Below are 17,772 nucleotides of genomic sequence, written 5' to 3' on the forward strand. Positions count from 1 at the left end.
AGCGCTCTTAGCGAGCATAAAGCGACATAAATCAGCCTGAACCAGGCGAAGAGCCTCCTTCGCTCTCCTCCCGCTGCTGAAGGTGCAGAGCCGCCGTCTTGTGACGTCAGAGCGAGGACGCGATGCGCGTGCGGCGCTGGAGCACATGGAGCAGCGCGAGGACGAGATTTAGCAGAGCGGCTAACGCTGAATCCTCTTGGATGAAGAAATGACATTTTAGCTGCCAGAAAATGGACAAGTGGACGTTTTTGGAAACAGCTGGACGAAACGGGAGGTTTTATTTGTCGTCAGAGCGACTAATACGAGGAGGAAACCACGTCCAGACATTTAGCTGAGCATGTTTATCTCCTCCTCCGAGCTCCTCCTGCCCTGCCACAGGTGTGTGTGAATGTAGTTGTATTTTTAACAGTTAGACCAGAACGTCTGTAAACGGTTGTGTGACACGACACGCACGACATTTATCAGTAAAAAGCTCTTTATGACATGTTAAAATGTAAAATGGTTGACAAAGTTAGCATGTAGCCTTCCTTCTCAGCAGTGGGTGGTTACTTTGCTCTATCTCTTCTGTATCACTTACCAGTTCGCCTTTATTTCACCACATGGTTGTTACATACTGTTTAGTCGCCTGCCTGCGAGTCAAGTGAATGTCCAAATGTTTATTTATTTCAGTTTGTGTTGATGGAGAAAGTGTAAAACTATTACACTGACAAAACGGTGTTCTTTTCATACATAAGCACATGTATGTTCTGAGACACGCAGGTAGAGACGGCTCACAAATCCGAAATAGGAGAAACTGAGCTGTAGACACCCTTCCTCATGATGTTGGACAGGGAAAGCTGTTTATAGGCTTGAGTCAGTAAACCCGAGTAGCTGGTTTGTGGCGATCACCTTCAGCCCCCCAGTGTCCATCTACTGTGTTTTCTAAGAAGTTAGGCCATCATGAGATATATCTACTGCTCTGAGATTCATAGGGGGTTTACAAGGCGGAGGGCTGCGGCAGCAGTCACGACAGCGTCCTGCTTCCTTCTGGCAACGAGTGATGTCACTGGCGCTCCAGGCCTGGATTGTTGGCTGTCACCCAAGCAGAGCTCTGAATATTTGGGAAGTCTTCATCATCAAGCCTTCCCATTAATACAGGGGTTGCTTTACAGCTCTTAAAAATGAAGGAGAAGCTGAGCTTGACCTTTAGGTGGCCCCAAAATGAACTCTCTTCTGCAAAGCTGTTCCATGCCAATAACCGCTCCCCTGAGTGCCCACTCAGTGCTTCCAAGGAGCAAAGTGTTCCAATCTGGCTGGTTGCACTGTCACTATGATTTATTTTAGCCAGCGTGAAATGTTCACAGAAGTCACACAAAGCCCTCTTTTCAATTAAGGCCTCTGCGTCCAGTTGAGGTCAAGGTCTGCAGTGGGTGTCATGCGGAAGCAGAGGTCATTGTTGGTGACCGGGAGTCGAGGGGAGGATAATATGTGTCTGAAGGGACCGGGATCGTTTGTCTTGTAGTGTAGCGAGCGCAGACATCATCATTCACTGGCTGGGATGCACCTCGGGGAGCCTTTGGCAGCTGGTGTTGCAGACAGAAGTGATTGCTACAGTAGCATGGCTGAATTGGTTTTGGTTAGAGATGCGTGAACACCGAACTGAGCATGTAGGTTGGCAATGTGTCGAACTTAATGGTCCAAGCAGTATAGAGAGTTTCAGTTCCAACATGAGCTGTGTCCATAAATTAGATATATTGATTGTTTGGTTCAGGAGCTCATTTCCAACTGCTCTGCCAGCTCCTGAGTCTCATTTAGTAATTCTGTAGGGTTTTTTTTTATGGTACATGCAATGTCAGATGTGGGTCTTTTGAGCTTACAGGTGAACCTCCTGGGTAAGTTGAAGGTCAGACTTGCATGACTATTGTTATGTCTTTGTGTGCTGACCAAAGAAAGGATGCTCCTTGGCAACCTAGCCCAGAAACATCTATATTTAACCGTGCAAGTGCCCTTCAGTGAGAATGACCTGGAGTTGCTCTTGGTGGTGGCAGAACGAGGCCTGGCACTGAGCTCCTCATGTTTTTTGACACTCTGACATTATGCTCATGTCACTGAGGCTCATCCTGTTCCTTTCCCGGAGGTCGATAGGTCCACTGGCAGCCTCCCAAACACTGAAAGTTGCAGGTATCTCTCGCTCTCTGTCTCCCCCTCTCTTACGGACAGCTGTAGTAAGCAGAGACGCTGTGTAGAGTCAGCCTCTGCTGAAAATGACCCCAAGAGAAAAAAATGGTGCATTGCTTTATGTTCATGTTCTTTTGGGTACTTCCAGAATTAAGTTGAGCCTAATTAATGTTTTTATTCTTCAAGAGTTGTGAATTTTTCTGTGTGTGCTTAGCTGACACATAAAGGTAACAATAAGCTTCTAATAAACAATAACAATGAAGTAAGAAACAATTTCAAAAACAAGTTGTCTCCCTCAGATACTGTAGAGCTTTGTGATGTAACTGTGAATCAATTTCAGCACCATTGTTATTTAATCCTAAATGAGGTCAAATATACGCTTGCCGTTGTTGTCAGAGGTCTGAGTCACCCACTTCTAAAGTCATTACAGCCAGGGTTTACTAACAGCTGCCGTTGCTTGAAAAGCAAGAGAATGAGTTTAGTCTCAAAGGTAATGTTTCATCTTTAATCACTGGAGAGAGTAAAAGCTCAAATGGCTCAATTTTTTTCCCGTCTTTATGAATCATCCAATCTGAATTGTTGTTGATTGAGACAGCGATAACTCATCATGGTTGCTTGTAACGGCAGCCTTGAATAGAGTAGAAAAGTCTTGCCTTGTCCTTTCATGTACTCTTGATGAGTAACCAAAGGCTGACCGACTGCAGCTCTTTTAGCCGAAGCCCTGCGGCTCCCCAGGGAGGCTTGAATTGCTCCAAAGGTCCTTCTGCGTAAAGGAGAGGAGATGGGCTGCCATCTGGAGAAAACGATACTATCTCCATTGGTTCCTGTCATTTAAAGTGCTTGATCTCTGCTGGGCATCTTTCTGTTTCTCTGAGGCCAACCACCCACCACCACCACCACCCCCCACCCGCACCCCATCAGCTATAAAGTTATGCTTCTAGTTCTTCTACCTGTCCCTCTTGCTTAAACACCGCATTAGGGCCCCTTGTGATGTCTTCCTTTTAGCGCTTGGAAGCATGTACCTGTGTCTGTGAGTGCTGGAGAGTGGAATGTCATGTTCGACCCGACACACAGTGACATATAGACACAACACAGCCAAAGTCGATGAATTATTCAACTTGGAGACATACTAGGAAGTGAGCGAACAAAGAATCAGCAAGTCACATTGCAAATGTGAAATGCAATACAGCAGAGGCTCTCCATGTCCACACAAACACAGCTTCATGTGATCACATTATATCTGTAGAAATGGGCGTAAGAAATTACTGGAGCCTATTTATTTTCTGCATCTTTGTCTACTCATTAGCCAGATATTTTTACACTTTAATGCATCTTGTAATAAAATATCACTTGCAAAATGCGCATTTCCTCATTCATCCAAGTTCAACAGCCTCTGAAATGGCCTATGGCTTGTGGTGGCGTAGATACCTCAGTCATTACTCTAAGCCCTATTGTTTACATCAGGGATCACTGTGGTTGACCAGCTAACAAACCACCGAGGAAGCGAGAGTTCACACGTCAGACACTCCTGGAGGTATGTTAAGGCAAAGTGAGCATGCTTTCAGCTGATTTGCCAAAGTGTCCTCTTGTCTGAGTGCTGAATAGAGAGGTGTTAGTTTAGCTGACTGGCAGGGGGCTTCCTGGAACAGATGGGGCTGTAGGAGGGTGGAGATGTGTCCTGCTACCCACTAGTATTGATTTCCCTTTCACTCTTGCATTGCAAAGTTACAGAGCAGATGCCAGCACAGATCCTCTCCCTGTGGTGGAGCACTGAAGGGTGTTATGACCAGCCAGGCGAAGGTCAGGAGCTCAAGAGGTGGCAGATAAACTGAGCTGAGGACCAAGCAATACAACTGCTTGAGATATGAGGGGTCCACAGGTTCCTGTTTCTGCTGATCATCTGAGCATGTTAAGTGGGGTGTCATTGGTCACTTAAGCACTGGGCTACATGTTGTTGTGAACTTGAGAAAGCATTCTATGGTTTAAGAAGTAAAATGTTGCCTAGTTTCTCAGTAGTATGAAAACAAAGATAACTGAGCATGCCTGCAGACTGTTTTAACTTTTCTCACAGTAGTTTACTTTAAAATAACATTTTGACTCAAATGGATCTTCAACCAGTTTGGTGGACTTGTATATTCTAAGGCTTTTCTGGCCTTGAGTGTTAAAGCAATAAACCTGTTTTTTTTTAAACCAGAAATTGCAGCGCAATACAAAGCAACAGGTGAGAGAAATTAAAGGGACTGTTATAAAAACAGCCCCCACCCCCAGCTGCTGAGCAGGAAGTGCCAGATACCGCTTGTATTTTATGGAGACCAAATCTAATCGAAGGCCAGTGAATTATTAATGTATTGTGAATGCCCAAAATTGATTTCCTCAAGTCAAATAGTGAGTGCCATTTGTTTAGTATAGTCTTAATAATGTCATTCTGTGAACACACTGAAGAATTACATTAACATTATTTGTAGTAGATCCATAATCATTCTATTCATAACTTTGGCAGCCTTCAGAGTGCATCCACGTGTATGACCCTTAATTAAATATGAATGCTATTTGATGTTCTCTGTGGATGTGGATGCAACTAAATGTTGCTTCAGGCAAAAACTGTAGACATAATGGCATTATTCCATTTTTAAGTGTAGCAAGAGGAACCAACAGTCTGCACTCATTATTGGTGCCCTGAGGACCTTGAACTGGGCTGACTCTGTAGTAGCTTCTCAAACACAGAGCTCCTCTCACAATTAGGCACTCTGGAGAGCAGGGCGGATGCTTCAAAGGGAAGGAGTGAGCCAGATCAATTATGACAAATCACTTCACTAATGGATCTAAACTAATAAAGTGAGGACGTCCGGTTTTGTGGGCTCCTCTGTCTGCTGTGTGGGGTAGAAGTGAATGGATAGGAAGACAGAGATAACTACAAGTGTTAAGTGTAGTTGATGTAAAAATCCTGTTTTTTTGGGTTTTTTTATTTTTCTTAAATGTAACATACTTGATAAAATAAAACTGATGTTGAAATGAACACGTAGGTGTTACATTTATATGGAAATATTTAATTGTACCAGAAAATCTTTGTTCAGAAAGAACTTATAAAAGAATTGTGTAACATGCCATCATGTCTGTGTACAGGATATGACAAGATTTTTTGAATGGCTGATGCATTGCCTGGTCAGATAAGACCCTCCACCACACCTATACACACACACACACACACACACACACACACACACACACACACAGTTCCCTCCCTCTTTTTCTTTTTTTCCTTCCATAAAGAACAGGAAACACTTGCATTCTCTTCTAGTCTTCATGAGCCAAAGGTCCACCAAATTTGCCCTGGGGTGGAGCTGCCATCTATTTTTATAAGTAGGCTCTTTGTGCCAGCAGATGGTCATTGTGTTGTACCCAGAGAAACATATTTCTGCAACAGCTGATTTACCTCTGGGGATAGAGAGGCTCCAGTAGCTACTGCCAGATCACTTTGAGTTTTCCTGATGCTTCGTATTACACAGGATTCTTGGAGCCAGATGGCACACGCCTTTCATTTGGAAGGCTGGATCTGGTAAGACACACGCTTTATCCTGCATGGGAGTGGTGCATTTAGCGACAATTTCCCTCCACCCCTGCTGGGATTAACTCTCCAACGTGGATACAGGGAGCCACCTTGGAAGTCAAGGAGCTCTCCTCTGAAACAGTTCCAGTCTCATTCCAGCTGTAATTCCACATAATGTGCACTGTGACCTTCCTGAATTCCTGCAACATGGATGTCAGGGTTCATGTTCGTATCGTGGTGGCCCGTGGCCGGTTTGCAACTCTAAGTGCGAGCTGAGCGAGATGTTTATGTAAGTCGATGTCTGTTTAAAAGCTGAGGCAAGCGGTACTCCTCTTCAGGCCCTGTGAAGCCAACATAATGACAAGCATGTTAAAGTTGGTGCAACACTGCTTTAGAGTCCTGAACTAGCCCGCTTTCTCTCAACGGAGGACTTGAGTGAGACTTTAAGGTTTTATTTTTGGCTGTAGTGATGATGCACTTAGGTGATGCTTAAAGTCTTTTTTTTGGGGGGGGGGCAGTATGATAATGCACTTATGTTAATGTTTTTTTTTGGCTGGTCAGCTGGTAATTAACGCATCAGGGGAGCTAGTGGTTCTCAGTAATTGTTTAAGATATTTCTTTATTGTGTACCAGAGCAATACCATAGGATGTCTTGTTTTGGGCATTTTATAAGTTGTGTTTCTCCTTTCCTGGAAGTAGTTGGCTTGTCCATTCTGTGTTTTTGGAGGAGGGCAGTCTGATCATATACCTGAGCGCAGCTGGAAAGAAAAGCACTTTCATTCCTGGTATGGTTCTTTTTTTTTTTTTCTCTCCACTATCCTTGACAATATTTTAGCAGGCATGTATTGCCTGTGCTTCATCCTCCAGTGGAGAGTTGGTGATTAAAGAATGACAGTGCTTATGACGCATCTAAAACTAAAACAATTCAGCGACAGCCTGTACAACCTATTTTCATGATGACAAATGTTTTCTATTTGCTAATTTTACTGCTGATGGCAGAACCCCGCACACCCAGCCATGTAAGGCAAGTCAACACAAAACTCCCTCCTTTCTTAAACACCAAAACCCTGAATTGTTTTAAATCTCTGGAGTTCTGGATTCCACCATTTATTTCACATTATGTAACTGAAAACGGCTTGTGTTTTAAAATAGCCTAGAGTTAAAGGCAAGGAAACGCCCTTCAGCCAGAGAAAAATAGGAGGGAAAAACCAAACTTCCCATAAATTGTTTGGTCATTACACTGTCTTTTTATTTATTTATTTTTGCATGAACAGAGTGTTTACTTTCAACTCACAAGTAGAAATTGGTAACAGTCTCATATTGCTGTAAAAATGTACCCTCTCTATCTCTCCTTATGCCTTATTATGGATGCAGTGTCACCATCTCTCTACCTCGATTCCTCTTTCCAAGCATGACACAGTGATTTACTTATCTCTCCCTCCATCCTTCCCTCCCTGCTGTCTGCCTGCATTGCCCACATTCTCTCCTTCTCACCCTCTCTGCCTCTGCTGAGTCACAGTGTGTATTTTCAGATGTGGAATTTATGATCGCAGCAGTACAACTGGGTCCTTGCTACTCATGTGGCCTGTCATGACAGTCAGGTTACTAGAGGAGAGCACTTAAAGGGGGCATTTGTCACTCTCATTAGTGTGTAGCATTCAGCCAGAGTCCAAACTAGGACAAGGTCCCAAGAGCTGCACTGGCTATTCTGGATCTGTAGTCTGTAATGTGTACATGGACGCTGCCAGATGTCTTAAAATACTTCTCCCTCCCTTGCTCGCTCTCCTTCTAGATCACTCCATGTGCTATGGCCGTTTTTGCAGTAGTCAGGGCATTGAGTTCATATGCTGTTTTTGGTCAGTGCAGTATGAATGTCTGACTCTGTTCGTACTACTTTCAACCTATTAAAATTTGCCCCCCTGTAGTAGTTGTGAAGCATTAGTAACCATGTTTAGCATTGTAAAATGCACCAGTGTGTGCTTTCCATGTTAAACTGTGTTTTAACTATATACAGGAAAAAGACTGTTTTTATTGTTGGATGCTCTCCGATAGTTTCCAGGCAACTGCGCAAGCAAATTCAGAATGCAATAATGATCAGTATGTGCTTATTATTGATTCATTTAATTAAGCTTAACAATAAAAGGCACTCATGTGAAGTATATTTCTATTCATATGTTTTCTTGATCAGTAAGATGTATGTTTTGTTTTTGTTTTTTTTTTTTTTAGATTTGTTCACTCATGATATTTTTTTATGTAAAATGAGGGGGAGAAAAAGTCACTATCAAGAAATAACATTTAGTAAATGAGAATGGTAGGTTGAACGACAGAAAGGAGCCACGTTTTGGTCTTAAAGGGTTAAATCCTTTAATTTCCGTTCCTGGCAAGCTCCCTGGAACATGCCGGGAATGCCAAGGAGAGAGAGGGAGAGAGAGGGAGAGAGAGGGAGAGAGAGGGAGAGAGAGGGAGAGAGAGGGAGAGAGAGGGAGAGGAAAAAAAAAAAGTAGGGAAGGTAGCAGAAACCTTGAAAGTTTTGAACAAATCATCTGTCTACAGTAAATAAAGCCCACCAAACAAATAAAATGCGTAAAGACTAGGCATTTCACGCTGTGCCAAAACCCAACCCAAAAGACCTTGACCCAGAGCCAGTGGTTTAACACACTTTTACCATAAACAGCCTGGAGTCCTGCCTTCAGCATGAACAATGCCCTGGCTTGGCTGCTAAAGCACCACTACCCTGCATTTAGTTCTAAAGACTCAGCAGTAGACACACTGCTGAGTAACAGTACAACTGGCTAGCTTTTTCTCCCCCAAGACTGCAACGATAGTAGTTCTATAATAGTAGTGTGTTGATTTTTTGGTGGAAAGCTCATGGTGAATGGTAAATTAGACCAACTGGCAGCTCCACCTTTTAAAATTCTTCAAATTTTCCAAATATTGGTCTGTGTGAGCCATTGTAATATAGAATAATAATAATATAGATGAAGAGGTATGAATGGAACCTGCCTTTCTAGTCCATCCGACTCCATGGCTGCGTTTGAAAAGTTGAGTTGAATGGCTTTCTTTGATTTTGCCTAGATTGTAGCCCATGCACTCACTAAATACATTAGCAGAGCTGACTAGCATGTGAATCCACATGGCTACCAAACGAGAAAGAATCATGGAAAGCAGACTGGAAAGAAAGTTGTATTCAGCCATTTAGAAGCAGCCCAGTTTTTAAAAAAATCTTATGAAGCTGCCATTTTTTAACATATAAGTACATTTTTTTTTTTGGTACATGACCGATAATGATGTAAGACTCTTAATCTGGAATACCTGTAGCCTCCCTGCATGAATGGGGAATTGAACCTTTATTCTTTTGAGGACTGTGTTGCCCAGTGTGCTGTTCAACCATTGACATAAGAGTGGACAATGTGATATATCTTGATGCAGTTTATCATGATAAGAATACTTGACAATAATTGTGTATATTGCCAGTGCTTTAACAACAATGACCAATTGTGTGTTTAATTTAAGAGATTTAGCTGATGTGTGTAGTATCATTACCCTTTCATCATATTGCCCACCCTGCATGGTCACCTAAATGTGTTGTCAAATGAGACGTTTTAAACCTTCCTCCTCGGTTGGATTCTCTATTCCATGAAACACAATTGTTGAATTAATCTGACTTAATGCTGTATGTACCACTTTGTGCATTCATGAATCTATGAATACCAGTGTAGCTATTAATCAGTTTATTGCTGTAAATCGGCATTCCTGTCTATTTTGTCAGTTTTTTAGCATCCAAGATATCGTCATCGTTGTTGACCGCTTAATCCAGATAGGGTTGCAGTAGCATTTGGGAGAGCAGAGAATCCCAGATGACCCTGTCCCCTGCAACTTCCTCCAGCTCATTCCCAGGGACCCCAAGCTGCTCCTAGGCCAACTTGGAGATGTAATCCCTCCAGTGGGTCCTAGGGTGACCCCAGGCCTTATCCCGGTAGGATAAGGTGTACCGTGCCTGGTACACCCCCACCGTGAGGTGTCCAGGGGGCATCTGAATCAGATGCCAGAACCACCTCATCTGGGTCCTCTTAGACTCTACTCCAAGCTCCTCTCAGATGGCCGAGCTCCTCACCCTATCAAATAGGGTGTAGCCCGCCACCCTGTGAAGAAAGCTCATTTCCGCCGCTTGTATTCACAATCAAATTTTTTCTGTCATTACCCACAGCTCATGACCATAGGTGAAGGTCGGGATGTAGACCGAGAGAGCTTTGCCTTACCGCTTAGCTCCCTCTTCACCCCTACAGTCCGGTACAGTGACCGCATTACTGCTGCCTCCTGTCCCAGCCTCATGATCCCTCTTCTCATCACTCATGAACAAGACCCCGAGATACTTAAACACCTCCACCTGGGGCAAGTCCTTACCCCTTACCTGGAGTGGGTATGCCATCCTTTTCTGGGCTAAGACCATGGCCTCAGATTTGGAGGTGCTGATCTGCATACCAACCGCTTCACACTCAGCTGCAAACTGCTCCAGTAAGCACTGGAGGCAACCATATGATTCAGCCAAAAGAATGACATTGTCTGCAAACAGCAGAGATGCCACTCTCCAGCCTTCTCACATAATGCCCTCCTGACCTTGGCTACGCCTTGACACCCTGTCCATGAATATCGCGAAGAGGAGTGGAGACAGGGCACAACCCTGTCTGACTTAATGCTGAGTATACGAACACAGCTCTCACTGTGGGAGTACAGAGATTGAATGGCCTGCAGTAGTAGCCATGGTACCCCATACTCCCGCAGGACCTCCCACAAGATATTTCAAGAAACCCGGTTGTAAGCCTTCTCCAAATCCACAAAACGCATGTAGACTGGGTTGGCAAACTCCCATGCCCCCTCAACAATCCGCGAGAGGGTGAAAAGCTGGTCCATTGTTCCACAGCCGGGATGGAATCCGAATTGTTCCTCCTCAATCTGAGGTTCAACTATTGTTGAGTCTCCTTTTCAGCACCTTGGCATAGACTTTCCTAGGGAGGCTGAGCAGTGTGATACCCCAATAGTTGGCACACACCCTCTGGTCCCCTTTTTTAAAAATGGGGACCACCACCCCAGTCTGCCAGTCCAAGGGTACTGTTCCTGAGGTCCAAGCAATATTGCAGAGGTGCGTCAGCCACGACAGCCCCACAATATCCAGAGCCTTAAGCATCTCTGGACAAATCTCATCCACCCCCGGTGCCTTGCCACTGAAGAGCTTGCCATCTACCTCAGTGACCTCCATCAGGGAAATGGAGCTTGACCTCTGGCCCTGACTCCTGTGAGGGAGGCATGTCTCCCGGATTAAGGAGTTCTTCAAAGTGCTCCTTCCACCGACTGACAGTATCCTTGTTTGAAGTCAGAGTTTCTCCACCCTTGCCGAATACAGCTTGGGCGCAGCCACCCCGACCACTCCCGAGTTGCCGGACAGTTATCCACAACCTCCTTGAAGCCGACCAAAAGTCTTTTTCCATGCCGTCACCAAACTCCTCCCAGCTGTCACCTTTTTCACCTGTCTGTACCTCTCTGCTGCGTCGGGAGTCGTTTGGGCCATCCAGTCCCTAAAGGCCTCTGGTATCCACCAGGGGGTTCTTGGGTTACCCCCCCGACAGGCACTCACAAGCTTTTGGCCACAGCTGTGCCTGGCAGCTTCCACAATAGAGGTTTTGAACAGGGTCCATTCAGACTCCATGTCCCCTACCTCCCTTGGGACATGAGAGAAGCCTTCCTGGACGTGGCAGTTGAAGTCATTCTGAACAGGGGCCTCCGGTTGTTCCCAGCACACCCTCACTATTCGGTTGGGCCCAACGGGACTGACCATCAGTTTCCTTGCCATCTGATCCAACTCACCACCAGATGGTGATCAATTGACAGCTCAGCACCTCTCTTTACCCGAGTGTCCAGAACATACGGTCCCAAGTCAGATGAAACAACAAAGTCGATCATTGACCTCTGACCCAAGGAGCTCTGGTACCATGTACACTTAGGATCATCCTTGTGTTCGAACTTGGTGTTTGTTATGGACAATCCATGCCTGGCACAGAAGTCCAATAACAATTCACCATTCAGGTTTAGATCGCTCCAAGAAGGCTGAATACTCTGACCTGTTGATTGGTGCATAAGCACACACAACAGAGTTTTCCTCTCTGCAATTTTAATTCGCATTGAGGCGACTCTCTTGTCCACTGGGACAAACTGCAACTGCACGGCCGCCAGCCGGGGACTCGTGAGTATCCCCACTCCCGCCCGGCGCCTCTCACCCTGTGCAACCCCTGAGTAGGAGAAGGACCAAGCCCTATCAAGGAGTTGGTTCCAGAGCCAACACTGTGGGTGGAGGTAAGCCCAACTATATCAAGTTGGTACCTTTCAACTTCCCGCACAAGCTCCGGCTCCTTCCCCGCTAGTGAGGTTATATTCCACGTGCCAAGAGCCAGTTTCTGCAGCAAGGGCCTAGGCCGCCAAGGGGCCCCCCACAATCTCCCATTGCCTGTGCAGCACTGCACCGCTCCCCCATGCTGGACCTTGTGGGTTGTGGGCCCCCCACGTTGCCTCTTTGGGCTGAACCCGGCCAGGTTACATGGGCTGCCCGGCCACCAGGTGCTTGCCGGGGGACACTACCCCCAGGCCTGGCTCCAGGAGTAGATCCCAGTGACCCAGTGGATTGGTTTGGTTGGTGTTAGTCTGGGTTTTCACTCCAGACCTGTTCACCCTGAGAGATCCTACCAGGAGCATATTGCTCTTGACAGCTTAGCTCTGAAGATCCATAGACCGCACAAACCCTTCCGCCACAGCAAGGCCCTGATCCCGGAAGAGTCCAAGATATGTTCAGTGGAATTCTGTGATATTTATTGGTTAGGTTACTGTTATTGTGTAATACCTTTTGTATACACATGCATGTAAGTACCAGAAACACATGTTTGTTCAAGTTAAAACAGTTCTGTCTGTTAATATTTATAATATAAATAATAAGTCTAATAAGTGAAAGATCCTGTGTTTAAGAAGTAGATCATAATGTATGTTGCTTACACAGTTGAAATACGACTGTCTTGAGAGTATGCTTTACACCTTAAAACTAAAGACCTGATTCCATATCAATATTAAGAACAAAAATGATTTCAGTATTTCAGATACATGTAGGTAGAACTGCATAACAATAATAGTAATTGCAGTCAATAATTCAATAATGACTTGGGAAAACAAAAATATAGGGCTCATTATTAGTTTGTTATTGTACCCTGGTGAAATTATGATCATGTTTGATGTTTGTTTCATTAGAGATGCCTTTCATTTTTACAGCTGAGTGCCACCTAGGTCTAAGATCTCATGAGCAGGAGAACATCACATACAGCTGGTGATCTCCAGTGTATTTTTTACTCTGGTTCAAGTGCAGAAAGAGTACAGTACACTTCTCTTGTGTAGGTCAGAGTGGGAATGCATGGTGGAAGTGGGGGTGAGGAGGATGGAGGGCGTGTCTTCTAATCCTGCCAACAGGAAAGTAGCTGGATCACTTAATGGTCGTTTTGATATTTCCAGCTCAGCATGTGAGCAATACTACAGCAAATGACTTCTGCACTCCCCCACTCTGCACAGGGTGACCACACACCTGTCGCTGTGTCTTTCTATCCAAATCCACATTCACACACTAATTTATTACGCACAGCTGTAGCATGACGTCTGTTGGCAGCTTCTGTTGACCTTTCAACTTTGGACAGTGTGAATTTGGAGGAGGGGGAGGTCATTTGAATTTCTCTCTGGTTGCATTTATGCTTGCTCTGCAATATATGCTAAATGCTGTATTACATGTATTGCTTACTATGCTACTTACATGGTTTTTTGTTTTGTTTTGTTTTGTTGTCTGCGTACTATGCCCTTGCTGCAGAGAGTGCATGTTCTAGGAACTTCCTAGGAGACAGTAAGAGTTTGCGCCATGATAACCCTTTGAAGCTATCTGGAACAGCTGTGGTGGGAAAGGGATCTGTTCACCATGGTCTTACTTTAGAAACATTGCTTTATCCTGGCATCGATTGCGTTATATCAGTTCTACCAATGAGAGTCCATCACTTCTGCTTTTGTAGACAGGAGGACATCATTACAAGTTAGCAAGTTTCTTCTAGTGAATTAAATGCAGCAAATGTGGTAAATAAGTGGTCATATTGGCTGTACTCAATGGGACTTATATGCCTAAAGCAGCATTTTGTTTTTTTGGTGTTTCTTTTAACACCTGAGCTAACTGATCAGCTAACAAGCCCTTTAAAACATTAAAACATGCAGGACAAGGATACTTCAGAACCAGGGTTGGGAAGCACTAGCCTAGAGGGATAAAACAGCATATCTGGATTTCAAAGACGGCTAGGATTGAGCCCAGCTAACCACAGTCTGCAAGAAATGACAGAATGACAAATCAGCAATTACAAGTCCACAATTATTTTTTAGTGGGTGTGTGTGTACATGTGCATACATGTAGAATGTGGGTTGTAGAGGGAAGTCTGGGAAACTGTTTCATCTCATATCATATTTTTGCTTAAAATTGTTTAGATTTGACTGATATTTCACATTTTATTGTACTCCAGAAAAGCAGAAGGTTGAGGTCTCTAGGCTACTGCACTGAAATATTTGCATTTTATATTATTTTACAGCAGTAACTTTCTATTAATAGGTATAACATTTTATGGTGCCCTTATCCTTGTAGATCTAGTTCCGATTCCTACATTTCATAAATGTCTCTTCACCGGCAGATTTGAACATGAACCTAGTAATTATCCCTAGTTAACTTCCTAGTAATTCCTAGGAAGTTAACATTTTGATAAAAATTTGGATATTTTATGAATACATTTAAAGGATATTTATTTAAAGCAGTAACTGTGTGAATCTTTAAGTCTCCAACTAGCAATAAAAATGAGCATGAATTTTCAGGTGCCATCATTCCTTTCTTTTCTTATGCTCAGACACATGGTCTATTCATGCAATTTAACCTGTGCCATCACATACAGAAGCTATGTTTAAAATCTTGCGCACAACCCAGCAACTGTTTTAGCTACAGCTCTCTCAGTTGCCTCAAGAAAGGTGCAGAGGTGCATGAGTGGCTGAGTAGCAGATCAGCTTTCACAAGTGAAAGGCCAGTGCTCTGCCACGGCAGCCTATAGCTCAGCTGCAGGGATATGTCAGCAGCATTCTGTCAGAGTGCACCCTCCTCCCCTAGCCTCAGGCGCCAGCCTGGCCTCCTCTGTCTTTGAGTCCACTCAGTGGGGAAAATACATGTTTAAACATCATCTTGGAAAATGCAGTCTTATAGTCAGTATCGCAGAGCACATTGTGAATGGGCTGTGTGTCTTTTAAGGCACTCTTAAAAGACATGAATGGTGGCTTTGTGTGCCAGTTTACATAAACGAGACTGTACACTGGTGCAAATGTTTGCCTATATGAATGAAAAGTGTTTAGTCTAGAATCAACTGAATGAATCTTGTACAGTATATTACAATGCATATATGAACTTGGTTAGTGATTTTGCAGATTGTATTGTAAGCCTTCACTGAAAGCTGTTCTCCATGACCCAAGCTCTGCTTCTATTCATTTTCACTTCACAGCGCTGTTGTGTTTGGGTGTTTTACTAAACATAGAGGTGCTTTTTTACTATGAAACAGGATCCTGACAGTGATCAGCTGGCCTGATAACCCATACGGAACTGAAGCACTACATATCATGCCAGCCACCAGTATTGCTTGATGTCCCTCTACAGAAAGAAACTTGCTGGTGGAATAATGTAGTGCAGATCCTGGAAAAAAAAATCTCTCCTTTGAATCTGCAGAAAAAACATACAGCATTATATATGCTTCCATACGGTGTTGTTTTCTCTGCCTTTTTGTGCTCTGCAAGCTGGCCTGCATTTGAGTATCGCAGTGCAGATCTGCTAGGAAAGCCAGGCATTAGCAAAGTTGGTGCTGCTCAGCTGACGGCGTTAGCAGAGTACACACAGACAGGAAACTGCCAAACCCGAGCTGGCAGTAGACGGCAGAGTCAGCTGAGCCCGGAGCAGGCCCCAGCTGGAGAGGAGGAGATGGCAAAGCACCCTGGCTGAAAGGGGGCGGGGCAGTGGGAGGGGACTTGTGACGGTGGGCCATCCCCCCCCAAGGCGTGAGGCTAAGCGAGTTCACGGAGTTCATCATACTATAGATCTTTCTCTGTCTGCAGAACAGTAGGCCCACTGTTAAATCCGAGAGGAAACATTTAATACAGTCACTACAGTCACCCAGCTATTTACTTCATGTTGAACATGTTTTGTTTTTTTTTAGGGTGGCGGAGGGGATTTGTTTAGCATAGTTAGTGTGAGAACTTGGCTTGGCCTGAGACAAAATATGCTTGTGTTTCCAGTTATTAGAATCCCATTGCTTGTGTCCCTTATAGGCCCTACAATTCTTGTCTAATGTGTCATAGGTGTGGAACAGATTAGGTTCTTTTTTGCTGAAGAATTGTTTGACTAGCCCATTAGCAAATGAATATTGTTCCTGGGGCCCACAATCAGAATAGGTTCAGTTCAAGTTGACACAGTTCAAGCTGACAGTTCAAGGTAACAGACTAGCTAGTAAAATGATTTTTCTTTTCAAGCAAAGAGGATTGTTGTGGATGTGACCATTTTTATCTGATCACTTGATGTGAACTGCCCCATGCAAATTAAGCACAGACCTTTTCAAAAGAACCACTCACGTTTAAATTCCTTCCTGAATGTCAGTTATGATTTCCAGGTTGGTACTTTCCAGGTAGCTCCTGGAAAAAAGAACAATCAAGTCTCTGCGTGTCTATTATGCTTTATCTACACAGAATCCGTACTCTGGCCGTTAACATTTGCAATGCAAATGCAGACGACCTCTCTGCTGGAATTCATTTGAATCATTTTATCTGTTTTTTTTTTCTTTCTGCCTACAGTTTCAAGCTTTCTCACCTATCTTCAATGGTTGTGGTTTGTCTGTGCTTGTTTCAGGGAGATTAGGCTGGACCAAGCGCTGGTATCACAAAGCAGCTGGGGGCTGCTGTAGTTCTAACGAAGGAGCACAGGATACTGTGGTACGGAGACTTTCTATCTCTGCAAGATTAGTGCCTTTCGGGACATGAGAAAATCTTGTGGGTTTTTCACTGTTTTGCTCTAATTATCATAAAGCGGTTTGCAGTTGATGTATTGGCTTCCACACATTCAAAATGCCTAGAGGGCTCAGAGGAAGTCAGTTTTTCAATTTATGTATTAAAAAAATCATAGTGGAAAACCAGCAGAGGTGCATTGTACTCCAAATAAATGTTCTCTGTTCTAATCCATTGGCTCTGTAAAGGCTAAAATGAACTATTCTGACAGATGCTGAATGCATGAAACGCCAAAGAGACAGCTGTGTATGAAGCAGAGAAGCATCTTGGATTAGTTGCAGTTTTGTGCAGGTTAGGCAGTTATTTACACCATTTTGTATGCAAATTCTGCCCCACAGAGATCTTTGATTATACAAGTAATTTTCCTAGAAGGAAACAAGATTAGATGTGATATTTCTTTTTATTTTTTATTTTTATTTTCATTTTTTTAATCCTCATTCCTACACTGGGCTTCCTGCTTAATAAAGGTGCCAAACTGGCAGAGCTATACACAACTGCCTTCCCACCAGCCACATGAAGAGAAGGGGTGAATTGTTGTGGTGTACTGCGAAGACAATGTTACGTCCTATTTTCATAATATTTTCCTGCGAGGAACACTCACAGTTGTGATTACAACCATGACTCACAACTGAAGCTTTATGTTTCCGCCTGTTGGCTTGCACTGACTGTCTTGTACTTCCTCTCCTCCTATTCTTCTGCTCTGCCTGTCTAAGACAGAGCTGGCACAGTAGGCCCTGTGCCTCTTCTGTATGGAGGATGACAGTGAAAGGTGCATAATGTAGGTTTCTTGGTGTATTAAAATGAGTGATAGGTTATCAGCATGAGACAATTGACTTCATTTTGGCTCTCCTAAGTCTACTGAAGTAGAACAAAAGAACAAGCATATGCCCACCATGTCTGCAGACATGTTGGGTGGTGGTCTTGCT

The 17,772-nt window shown here is 44.0% G+C and overlaps 1 long non-coding RNA gene across 4 annotated transcripts in view; it reads left to right on the forward strand.

Moving 5' to 3' along the window:
* LOC119262446 overlaps positions 1–17,772 on the forward strand; it is a 124,927-nt gene continuing 107,155 nt past the window's right edge. Inside the window, exon 1 of one of the 4 annotated variants that reach the window (XR_005129637.1) lies at positions 1–378. This is a non-coding gene — a long non-coding RNA (uncharacterized LOC119262446). The remainder of the gene's footprint in view (positions 379–17,772) is intronic. The other 3 variants (XR_005129638.1, XR_005129636.1, XR_005129635.1) reach the window with 3 other exon arrangements.

This window comes from Pygocentrus nattereri, chromosome 2 (assembly GCF_015220715.1).
Source record: "Pygocentrus nattereri isolate fPygNat1 chromosome 2, fPygNat1.pri, whole genome shotgun sequence".
Taxonomy (NCBI): Eukaryota; Metazoa; Chordata; class Actinopteri; order Characiformes; family Serrasalmidae; genus Pygocentrus; species Pygocentrus nattereri.